The sequence below is a fragment of the Saccopteryx bilineata genome, chromosome 2 (genome assembly GCF_036850765.1).
Source record: "Saccopteryx bilineata isolate mSacBil1 chromosome 2, mSacBil1_pri_phased_curated, whole genome shotgun sequence".
NCBI classification, from domain to species: Eukaryota; Metazoa; Chordata; class Mammalia; order Chiroptera; family Emballonuridae; genus Saccopteryx; species Saccopteryx bilineata.
This window is the reverse complement of record NC_089491.1, coordinates 155086162-155098971: the sequence shown is the minus strand read 5'-3', so window position 1 is coordinate 155098971 and position 12810 is coordinate 155086162.

Here is a 12810-nt window from a genome sequence, read left to right as displayed (position 1 = left end):
CATGGCTGCCTCGCCCCATGTCTGTCAGGGTTCCATGGAGAAACAGAACCAGTAGGGTGCCCATGTGGAGAGAAGGAAATTTGTTGCTGGGAGTTGAGTCATGCAACTTTGGGGGCTGAGATGTCTCAAGGTCTGTAGCCAGGAAGCTGGAGAGACTCGGGAGAGCATTGTGTGTAGTTCCAGTTGAGTCGAAAGGCTTGACAACCAGGAGAGGTGATGGTATAGTTTCAGTCCAAAGGCAGCAGGCTTGAGACCCAGAAAGAGCTGCGATGTTTCAATTCCAGGACAAAGGCAGGGAAAACCAAAGCCCCAGCTCAAACACTGTCTGCCTTTCATGCCCTCAACTGATTAGATGTGGCCCACCCCAGTAAGGAGGACAATCTGCTCTACTCATGTCTATATATTTAAATGTGAATCTCACCCAGAAACACCCTCATTAACATGCCCACAATAATGTTTGACCACATATCTGGTCACCATGAACGAGTCAGGCTGACACATAAAATTAATCATCGCATGCCCTTAGACTTCTGTAATAACTGCTTCCTTCCCATAACCTGGAAGAAGGTAATAGCTCACCTGCTTTTAAGCCCTGGGCTAAGGGATGTTACCCTGGTGCTTCCTCTCCATCCATACATTTGAAAAGAAATTTTTCTTCCATATCCCACTCACTTCCTGCTGGGCCTCTGTCTCCGAGCTGGTCTCCCAGCCTCTGCTCCTGCCCCTGCCCCGTCTATTCTTGTAACACAGCACAGGGCTCCTTCTGAAAAGTAAGTCAGGCCAGAAGCAGACCCTGAGGCAGGGAGCGAAATGCAAGTAGAGTGAGGGAGAGGACCCCAGGCAACACCGTGGGAGGGTGAGGAAGTGAGACAGAAAAGGAAAGGCAGTCCAAAGGACAGGTTACTAATTCAGTTACCAGTTAGCGCTGCTGAAACTTACTGTGCCTAAGTTTTATCGCGAGGAGAGCAAGAGAGCGGGGGTGCTTATCCATCGGCCACGGCCAGTAACTGGTGGCTGGCTGCCCCTGGGGGATGTCCAGTCCCCTGTTTTTCTGGCTCCCCAGGCATAGAGGAAGAGAAATCCCTGAGGCAAAGAGTTGGAGAGACTGACTCTGGAAGGGCAGGCCTGCGTGCACTGAAATAGTCAGGCCCAAGGAGACAGGTGAGGAACCAACCAACACATCTGCCCTGAGGGTCTCATCGATCATCCAACAGAACACGGTCAGTCCTGAGCAGTGATCCCCCCAAACCCAAACCTGCCTCTCCTACCGTCAACCTAACTTCAGTAAACGGAAACGCTGCTTACCATTGCAGACAAAAATCCGTGAGTGTCTGACTCCTCTCCTTTACGCGCCATTTTCAGCCTGTCAGCAAATCCCGTTCTAGCGACCTTCTAAATACAGCGTCCAGCCACTCGTCCGCACCCACTGCCACTGTCCCGGTCCAGGCGCCCTTTCCTCTTGCCTGGATTGCTGCAATGGGCTCCTAATTGATCTCTCCTTTTCTGCCTTTGACCCCTTCTTAAATAAATAAATTGTAAGTCAGACCACATCATTCCTTTGTTTAGGAGGCCCTTTTGGCTGCCCGCCTTACTTAAAGTAAAAGCCGAAGTTATCACCACAGCCCACGAAACCCAACGTGATCTGGGCCTTGCTCCTCTCTGGCCTGTCCCCCTTTCCTGCCTACTTGGGGCCCCGCAACAGCGGCTCCTGCCTGCCCCTTGAGCACGCCAGGCCTGCTCCCACCACAGAGCCTTGCGTTAGTGTCCCCTCTCTGGCTCTGCCTGCCCTGCTGTCCCTGGGTGGCTGGCTCCCTCATTCACACCAGGTCTCTGTCAATTAAGGTCGTAGATGGAAGAGATGGTACACCTGAAATGAATGACTTGACAAAAGTTAAATAAAGGGACTGCTTGCAGAGGTATGGACAGGGCACATGGGGGACCTTAGGGACAGTGCAGTACCCTGTGCAGGAGACAGCAGCACTCCACCTCGGGGCCTGCAGGGACTGGGGAAGGGAAGTCACGGGAGCCTGGAGAGAGGGAGCTACATGGAGAGAGCTGTCCCCCAGGAACGGTGGCCTCGGGACACAGCCAGCTAGTCCGACCCGGGGACCCCACACAGAGTGGGCTGGAGGGTTAAGTGCCCCCAATCCTCCTCCTCCTCCTCCTCCGTCTGATCTGCTGGTGCTCACATTGTTAAAGCCACAGAAACCTGAGAGAAGGAGCCCACGGGTGGAGCCCCCAGGTCTACCTCCCAGGCGGAGGGGAAGGGGCTGATGGAGGGGCCGAGGAAGCCGTGCAGCCTGAGGTCTGCGCTCCAGGAGTCGCCTCTCATGATGAAAGTGCTCTGGAATTAGATAGTGCTGGTGCCTGAGTTTGTGAAGACACTGCAAACCACTACATAGTATGAAGGTGGTGAATTTAATGGTATATAAATCATGTTTTTGTCTTAAAAATGTTTTTTAAGCATTGGCTTTTCAATGATGAAGCCTGCCTTGGCTGTGGTGTCTAACAATTTACCTGCCCCAACAACAGGTCACACCCCTCTCCCCAGCACCTTTATCCCCTAGTGGTTCCATCAAACAGACCATATACAGTACTGTCCTCCTGTCGTGTGTTCATGTCCTGTCTCCTCCCTGAGAGTGTGAGGGCAGAGACGGTGGTCCGAGTTGTTCCCTGCAGGGTTCCTACCACCTCCTAAACAGTGCCCATCATGAGCAGATGACGATGTGCAGAATGAACGACCAGTTGGAAGTGGAGTCTCTCCGGCTGGAGGTGAGGGTGGGGGCTCAGGCCACGTCATCCCTGTTGCCCTCGCCTCCCAGGGCCTTCAGGCATGTCTCCCAGGGCGTTGCCTGGATCTAGAAACCAGCACATAGCCACACTAAGGCATTCATTCTCCCTTCATTTTGCAAATATGTCTCGGGTGGCTCATTTCATCTTTAGAGGACACAGAGGATATCCCAAAGGGCATCTGCAATATTTATACACTATGTTCATAGCAGTGCTGCTCACAATAACCAACAGCTGGAAGCAACCCAGTTGAGTGGATAAGCAGAATGTGGTATACCCATGCAATGGAACCTGGTTCGGCCTTAGAAAGAGGAAATTCTGCTTGACCTGTGGTGGCACAGTGGATAAAGTGTCAACCTGGAAACGCTGAGGTTGCCGGTTCAAAACCCTGGGCTTGCCTGGTCAAGGCACACATGGGAGTTGATGCTTTCTGCTCCTCCCCTTCTCTCTCTCTCTCTCTCTCTCTCTCTCTCCTCTCTATAATGAATAAATAAAATCTTTATAAAAAAATTTAGAAAGAGGAAATTCTGACACGTGCTACAGTGTGGATAAACCTTGAGGACACGATGAAATAAGCCAGTTACAAAGGGAAATACTGTGTAATTTTGCTTCTATGAGGTGCCAGAAAAGTCAAATTCATGGAGACAGAGAGCAGAGGGTCATTGCCAGGGGCTGGGGAGTGTGTGTTTCCAGGGGACAGAGTTTCCATTAGGGAAGATGAGAGTTGTGGGGATTGGTCCTACTGCAATGTGAATGCACTTTACACCAGAAATGAACTGTGCACTTAGGGAATGTTTGCATGGTAAATTTAATGGGGTTTTTTAACCACATTTTTTTAAAAGTGGGGAAAAAACTAGGAGACCCCGGGCAGAGCCAGGAGTTCAAACCTATTCTGTGTCCCAGAGGTAGCTTCCCATTTTTAAAACTTCCATTGCTACACAATACCAGTTCTGTCTGAGTTCTAAAGCTTTGACAGGGCAGAAAGGCTTAGATTCCTAACACCTTTAAACACGGTTCAGACGAGTGTTACTCTTCACAAGGGAGAGGAAGGGAGAAATGGGGCCACTGAGCAAAATGCTGTGCTCTAACTCACACGCACTCTACCCCCCTCCCCCCGCCACCGGACACACACCCCTCCTTGCCTACCACAAAGAAACACAGCTTAGTTGTGGGTGACAACTCAAGCATCAGCCTAGCGTCACCTAGATTTGCTGTTGCAGTAGCTGGAGGGACATCAGGCCCCCCCACTGGTGCCTTCTGCCTGGAGAGTCTGAGGCACATCAAAGCCCCAGGCAGAGGGCACCAGGCTAATTGGAGGCTGGCCAGGCAGGCAGCTGGCTGCCCAGAGAGCGCCCCTCCGGGAACTGCTGAGTCTATAAATACCTTGAAGGTAACTTGTTAGAGGGTGTGTGTGTGTGTGTGTGTGTGTGTGTGTGTGTGTGTGTGTGTTTTGAAGCAGGGATGGAGATGAGGCAAAAAAGGGGGGGGGAAGAGGAAGGCTCTGAAGGGATTTGGGAGCTGGGGAGGACTCGAGGATCAAGGAGGCGGTGAATTTCCACGGCTGTCTGCATTTCTCTCCAACTCCCAGCCAAGAAGGCGTGCGGAGAAGCCTCAAGAAGAAATTCAAGATTCAAGAAACTGGCTCTGAGACAGAGGACGAAAGGAAGTTCCCGCTGACAGTCACCAGCCCCAAGCCAGTAATTACCGCACCTAACAAGTGAGTGAGCCAGGACCACGTGTCCCCAGCCCTAGGACCCCATATACTAACACAGGGACCTGGGAACAGGGTGGCAGTGGGACAGTGGCTGTGCTGGAGATGGACCAGCAGCTTCAGTGTGGAGACATGGACGAGGTCCACAAGGGCTCTGTGCTCAGCCTGGCCCAAGCCTTGACCACGTGGGCTGGAAGCTGCTGCACTGGAAAGGGGCTCCCGAAACAGCTGGGGAGGACAGAGAGTGCCCAGCTGGGGAAGGAGGCCTGGCTTCGGGTGTCAGGCCTGCCTTTGTGAGGTAACTTTGGCCCCAGCCCTCTCTAGGCCTGGTTCTTCATTGTAGGCTGCAGGGTCTAACTTGGTGTGCCGGGGTCTCCTGTAGGCTGCGCTTGACCTCCTGCCCCCTGCAGATGGCCTCTATCTGAAGAGAGTTTGCATTGCTCACCTGGTGAGTCCCACATCCTCTCATGAGGGGCTGGCTATCCAAGTGACTATGGCCAGACAGAGGACTGCTCTGAGGACAGGGGCTACTGCACTTATATTTATATAATATGAAGGTAAGCCTGTAAGTGTCCTTTTAAATGGGATAAATGTCCTCTGTGCAATCTTAAGTATACTAGTGATTTGCTTAACAAACTATTGGCAATGAGAGAGCTGGGGCTCTGCTGTCCATGTTTCTGGGTTCAAACTCTATAGTATGATCTCTTCCTTACTTTACTGTCCAAGGCATCTCATGTTTCTTATCTATGAAACAGGGAGGGGACCACCTGTCTGTATCAGACAGGAATGCATTCAGCTGCAAGAATAGAAAACCCAGCTACAAAATGATGACTTGTTAGCGCAGAGCCAGAAGTCTGGAGTAGGCAGTTGCTGGCCTTGGTTCAGGGCTCGGTGACGTCCCAGAGGTCCAGGTCCTCCTCCCCCCTTGGCATCCTGTATTCATTCTCTCATGGTCACCTCATTGTCACAAGATGGCTGCTGGCATTCTACACATCACATCTGAGTTCAGGTAGGGAAAGCAGGAGGCCCAGGCCTGATTACTTCTGTCCTTTTTTAGCATGAAGGCAAAAACTTTCTCCAGAACTTCACTCACCTCTTCTGCCAGAAAACTTATGTTTCTGACTCACTGGCCAAAAGTGGACTGTGTAGTCACTGTGATCTGTGAAGTTGGCTGGCTAGTTGTCAACAGGACGGTCCCCTCTGCTTTAACAAACCACAGCGTCTTGCTTGGGTCTGGCTGTTGTCAAGGAACAGCGAGAGTTGGACTGTTCCATGGAAAGCAGACCTACCTCATTCCCGTGTTAGTACAGGAGAGTCTGAGTGTAAAGCAGAGTCAGGAACCGGCACTCAGACACCCCTCTTACTGCATACATACGAATTATCCTCCTACATAAGGGTCATTGGGCAGATCCTGGCTCCCAGGACACGTTCAGTGGAACTAGTGAGGGGCATGGCCTTTCGCTGCCAGCAGACTCAGCAGCAGGGCCCAGCACCCAGAGTCTCCAGCGCCTTTTCCTGGCTTTTATAGTTAGGTGCACTGGGATGAGCCCCACCCACTGAGAGCTCAGAAGAGCTGGCTTCTATCCTCATCTGGTACGTATCATAACTGGGGTCTTCCATCCCTTAATGTTGTCATCTATATGCATGATGATCTGATTCTTACAGGACAGGAACCTATAAAATGGAGGGAAGAGGACATGATGTTCTGCCCTTGTGAGAAGGAATGGGGTGCCACCTCAAAGTGCACCGTGGACACAGTGGTTAAGGGGTGCAGTACGCACACACGCGCACCCCACAAGGTCCCCCTTCAAGCACATACACACAGCACATACTGGTGATGAACATTCCGCACACATTGAAACACAGGTAAATTACCTGCCAGGGTGGGTCCCAGTGACCCACAGTGTACAAGGGCTTGTGAAGGACACGGCCGAGATAAAGGGCAGGGCTGGGGTCAGCTGGCCTCAGCGGAGGGGTCTTGGCAATGCCCGTCATGTCAGGCCAATGGGACGTTCCCAGGGCTCTTTCTCCACGTGAAAGTGTGTCAAGTGTGTCACTGCCCTTGGAAATACCCCCCGCCCCTCTAGAGATGGCTCTCTCTGTGAGGATCACATCACTACAAGGACTGGCCTCCGAGACACGGCCACTCCTAGTCTTCCTACCTCTTTCAGGAAGGCTGGAGGCTGAGCAGCGAGACCAGGCCGAGGAGGAAACCAGGCGAAGCAGAAGGGTCTGAGTGCCATCCCAAGGAGAGACCTTGGTGCCCAGGAGGGCAGAGTGAAGGAGGAAGGCCCTTAGAAGCCCTGTCTTCTTCACCTTGGACTTGCTCCTCCGCAGCCATGAAAGGTCAGACCCCTGAAAAGCTGGGGGCAGCCTGCAGCCAGCTTGTCCTGTCCAGTGGCCACTCCAGGAATGCCGAATGAGCACCTGGCCAGGCAGTCCAGTGGAGTGGAACTAGGTCCCCCGGCCACACCACTGCTCATGTCTGAAAAACAACATGAGCTTAAATTTAGACACATTCAGCTGTATCCTGGCAATGTGTTTTTCAAAACCCAGACCTGCCATTAAAATACCAGGGCCCACGCCAGCTAATAAGGTGTTCGGAGCCGGTGTAGAGATGTAGCCATGTGCAGCCAGTAGCGCCGGTGCGAAGCCCAACAGCCACCGTGGCCAGAGCAGTGGAGGCAAAAGCAGTGAGGAGCCGAGAGGGACCAGCCCTGGCGGAGAGCAGCATGCTTCCTGGGAGGAGCGGCCAGTTCTGTGAGGAAGCCCGGGCCAGGCTGGAAGCTTGCTCAGACATTGCATCTCAGTGCTTCCGAGGGACAGCATTCCGGGAAGGCCAGAAAGGACTTGTCCCATGCCCACTTGCGGTTAGTGCTTTTGGCTGAAAGTAACAGATAATCCCCACTCAACTGACTTAAATAATATCTCACATAAGAAGTCTAGATGGTTCCAGGGTTGGTTAATGCAGCAACTCTGTCACCAAAAATCCAAGTTTCTTCCATCTCTCTTGTCATCCCTAGTATTTGGATTGTCCTCAAGTTAGCTTCCCTCATGGTCACATGATGGCTGCCATTGCTCCTGACATTGTTGTTTCATAATAATATGTTGAAAGAGAAGAGGATCTGACTTTATCTGTGCATCTCTTATCCATGCAGAACATTTACTGCAGAAATCATGCAGTAGACTTTTTTCTCAAAGCCAGATTGCATCCTATTCCCATGTCTGAAGAAGTCCTGGGCAAGATAATAGGGCTGCCAGGACTAGTTTAGACTAAACATGATTCCTTTCTTGCCTAATGCTGGGCCCCATCTACCCAAAAGAACGTGGCCACACAAAGGATCGCCCAAAACTCGAGGTCTGATGGAATGGAGGAAGGGGAGTGGTAGATGGCTGTTGTGTGACCTGCCAGCATGGTCACAGAACCTGGGGTGAGAGCAGCAGGGCCTGTGTCCAGTGAGTGGCTGTCCTTGCCACAAAGTTTGGAAATGCCCCAGGTGTGACCCACACGTGAGAGGTGGGAAAGTGAAAGAGTGACACCTGCATGCCCCGCCGGCCTGCTCTTACCCCAGATTCCCACATGGCTTTCCGAAGCCCCTTCAGGTCTTTCTTCAACTGCTTCCTTCTCGGCGGGACCTTCCCCATGACCCCATCAACGTGCAAGCCTGTTATCTGTGACAGCAGGGATGGACCTGGGGGGCATGATGCTCAGTGAAGTAAGTCAGAGGAAGGCAGATACCATATGATTTCACTTCTATGTGAGATCTAAAAACTAAATAAATGAACAAACAAACAGAAACAGACTCATAGATACAGAGAATAAACGGATGGTTGCCAGATGGGAGGCTGAGTCATAAAGGTGAAGGGATTAAGATGTACAAATCGGTAGTTATAAAAATAGTCCCAGGGAGGTGAAGGAGAGCATGTGGAAAAAGTAGGTAATATTGCAATAACTATGGATGGTGCTAGACGGATGTGTGTGAGACTAATCGAGGTGGGGGGCCACTTCCTAGTTCTATGAATCTCTAACCACTATCTTGTACACCTGAAACTAATATAATATTGCATATCAACTATACTAATAAAATAAAAATGTTAAACTATTAAATTACAATAAAAGAAAATAAGTACAATCTATGTTTGGCATCTGCTTTTCTCCTTCCCTGTTTAATTTTCCTCCTCAGCGTTTCTATCTCTCTAACATCTAACATACTTTTTCTAGTCTCTCTTGCTATGACCCGTTTTCTCTTTGAGAATGGACTATTTGTTTGCTCTGTTCACAGTGCCTAGTTCAGTGCCTGGCATGTAGTAAGTGCCTGAAAAATATTTCTTGAGTAGATAAAACCTGGCTGCATGTCAGAATCACCTAGGGGAGTTTGAGGGAAATATAGGCTCCTGGGCCTCATCTTACACCTACTGAGAGCAAGCCTCCGGGGTGGGGGGCCCCAGGTCTCTGCAAGTGACCCAGTGCATTGGTCGAAGTTTGGGAACCATCCCTCCTGGCTATCCTGCATAGATATAAAAAAGTTCGGCTTTGACACAGAGATACTTAAGTACAAATAAGTGAAAGTCAACACAGTCTGGAGTCAGGGAGGTGTGGAGAGACTGAGATTCTGCATATCATTTGCATGTTATGAAGAATAAAACTTTCCTGGCTCGAGCGCCCCCCCCCACACCAGCATCCAGTGTGATACAGCGTGAGTGCACAGGGCAGGGGCAGGACAGTGGGGGCCGCTTGGCAGAGCGCAGTGCCCATCACGGGCATTACACAGTGGTTAGAAGAAACAGATTAGATGTGCAGATGGCAACAAGGATGGGAAGTAAAAGCAGCCTTTGGTGGGAAAAATGAGATTTATGACACAATAACACTGACATAAATAGAATATATATGAAAAATACATAAATTTAAAATTTGCCACGACTAGCCAAAAATTTCTTAGAACACACACACACACACACACACACATACACACACACACACACACACACACACACACACCCTAACCATAAGAGGAAAAATTAATAACTTAGTTTTCATTAACATTAAGAACAGCCTGCCCTGTGGTGGCACAGTGGATAAAGCATCAACCTGGAATGCTGAGGGCACCGGTTCAAATCCCTCGGCTTGCCTGATCAATGGACATCCAGGAAGCAACTACTACAAGTAGATGCTTCCTGCTTCTCCCTTCTCTTTCTCAGTCTCCTCCACACTCCCTCCCTTCTCTCTCCAAAAATCAAAAAATAAAATCCTAAAAAAAAGGGAAAGAGTTTATAAAAAAATAATAAAACTAAATTAAAAATAAAATTGTAATTGTACCAAAAGACATCATTAAAAGGGTGAACAGCCCAACAATGGACAGGAAAAAAGTATTTCTCTCTATATCCAATAAATGACTCACTTAAAAATAAGACAAATCAATATGGAAAAGCAATTAGCCCAGTTAAACAATGGGCACTTCATGGACAACCATAAATGTTTAGACAATATCCACATCTACTGCATGTGTGGTCAGCACCCTCAGTTATCAAGAAAATGCAGGCTGGCCCTGGCCAGTTGGCTCAGCGGTAGAGCATCGGCCTGGCGTGCGGGGGACCCGGGTTCGATTCCCGGCCAAGGCACATAGGAGAAGTGCCCATTTGCTTCTCCACCCCCCTCCTCCTTCCTCTCTGTCTCTCTCTTCCCCTCCCGTAGCCAAGGCTCCATTGGAGCAAAGATGGCCCAGGCACTGGGGATGGCTCCTTGGCCACCGCCCCAGGCGCTAGAGTGGCTCTGGTCACGGCAGAGCGACGCCCCGGAGGGGCAGAGCATCGCCCCCTGGTGGGCATGCCGGGTGGGTCCCAGTCGGGCGCATGCAGGAGTCTGTCTTGTCTGACTGTCTCTCCCCGTTTCCAGCTTCAGAAAAATACAAAAAAAAAAAAAAAAAAAAGAAAAGAAAATGCAGGCTGAAACCACAAGGAGGAGGCCACACATCCTCCTCACCAGGATGGCTAACCACAGCAGGCTGACCATATCATTTTTTTGTTTTTCTTCTTTTCCAAGTTAGAAGAGGGGAGATAGAGAGATAGACTCCTGCATGTGCCCTGACTGGGTTCTACCTTGCAACTCCCATCTGTGGCCAATGCTCTGCCCATCTGGGCCCACCCTCAAAACCGAGTCATTTTCAGTGCCTGAGGCAGAGTCTCCATGGAGACATCCTCAGTACTCAGGGCTGATGTGCTCAAACCAACTGAGCCATGACTGTGGAAGAGGAAGAGAGAGAGAGAGAAAGAGAGAAATGAAGGGGGGGAGGGGGGGAGAAACAGATGGTCACTTCTCCTGTGTGCCTCAACCAAGAATCGAACCTGGGACTTCAACACACCAGGCCAACACTCTACCACTGAGCCAACTGGCCAGGGCCTTTGAGTAGCAAGGATTGGCTCCATTGGAAGTCACATGTGTTGCTGGAAGAAATGCTGGCACAAGTAGTGTGTCAGAGAAGGGAAAATGCCTACTACCCGATGATCTACAGTTCTACTCTTGGGTGTAGTCCTGAAAGAAATAAGCTCAGATGTTCACCAAAAGACATGCACAAAAATACTCATAATTGCTTTATTCATGATAGTCATAAATTTGGGAACAATCAAAGGTCCATCGATAGGTCTTCCAATTCAAATGATCACACAACTGAATACCACACAGCGATGAAAATGAACATAATGATGAGTAAAAGAAGCCAGGTTAAAAAAAAAAGATGATAAAGATTATATACTATTGAAAATAACTCCATTTATCTGAAATTCAAGAAAGGGGTCTATGATGGTAGGGGCAGAAGGATGGTATTTTTGGGGGTTAGTATTGACAAGGAAGGAGCATAAAAAACCTTCAGGAGCATCGGAAATGTTTAGATCTTCAGACGTCAGGCCCATGTATACAGTTATTAATATAATTCATGGAGTTGTGCACTTCATAATCTGCATTCTTTATGTGTGCATTTTATTGTATCCTCAATAAAAAATAAAATAAATTAATGAACACAAAACAACACACATTTTCTAAGAACTCCAGTGAACAAAAAGGAACACATTGGACTTAGCAGAATGGTTGTGGGGGTCGTTGGGAAGAAAGGGAATGAAGGGGGGGTTTGGACATAAACGGGAAGAAATGAATAAAATTAAAAAGGGTCCTTGCCTAAATCGATACTAATGGTTTATATAAACTAAGGAGTGTTATTCATCCAATCTTTGTATGCATGCCCAAGGTGGAGAGAGAGCAGTGGTGGGAAGCAAAGAGCCCCCGCGGTGGCGCAGGGCGTCAGCGTCCAGGCAGAGAGCTTCGGCTTTAGAGACTTAGACCAGATGGACGCTGAGAGTTGCGGTATCTACTGTCAGCAGAGCTCCCGCTCCCTCCTGGCCCATTGCCAAGAGCAGGCTACCTTGGTCTGATCAATGTCAAGAATGAAATCTAAGACAGGGACAAAAGAACTTAAGATGGAGTCCTGACTCTGAGACTCAGGGTGAAAGCTTCTCACGCCCAGTGTCCTCGCGGCAGCGAGAGCAGACTAAACCTGGGCTGTGCATTTAGTGATTAGGGTCAGTAAAAGTTATCCCTGACGCAGTTATAGATAAGATCCAAGCATACCCCATGCCCACTACAGTAAAACAGTTACAGGAATTCTTAGGTTTGTTGGGGTATTGGCAAGCATTTATACCCCATTTGCCCCTTGTACAACATTATTCGGAAGGGGCTTGGTGGGATTGGACTGAGCAGGTGCAAGGTTCATTTGCAGCCGCTAAGAGAGCTGTCAAGGTGGCACAGGCCTTGAATGTGTTTGATCCTTCCATGCCCTGTGAGCTGGATGTTCATGTAACCTTGGAGGGATTTGGATGGGGCTTGTGGCAGTGGACAGAGCGCTTACAGCAACCTATTGGGTTTTGGTCCCAATTGTGGAAAGGTGCTGAAATTCATTACTAATTAGTGGAGAAGCAGCTGGCAGCTGTGTATGCTGCCCTCCTGGCCACTGAGAGCATTACAACCACAACACCAGTTACAGTCAAGACAACATAGCCTATTGCAGGATGAGTGAGAGATTGGGCAACCAAACCACATATTGGTATGACCCAAATGTCCACCCTGGCCAAGTGGGGTACCTACCTGCAACAACGCTGTGCTCTTAGCACCAGCCCATTGAGGGCAGAACTGCAGGAAGTCTTGGGTCCAGTCAGGTATGCGACCTTAGAGTCAGGTGCAACTGGGGCTCAGGAGGCAGAACCTGAAGTCAGTCCCTACCAGGAGGGGTGGGTGCCCAACCCCGAGGATGCCTGGTATACTG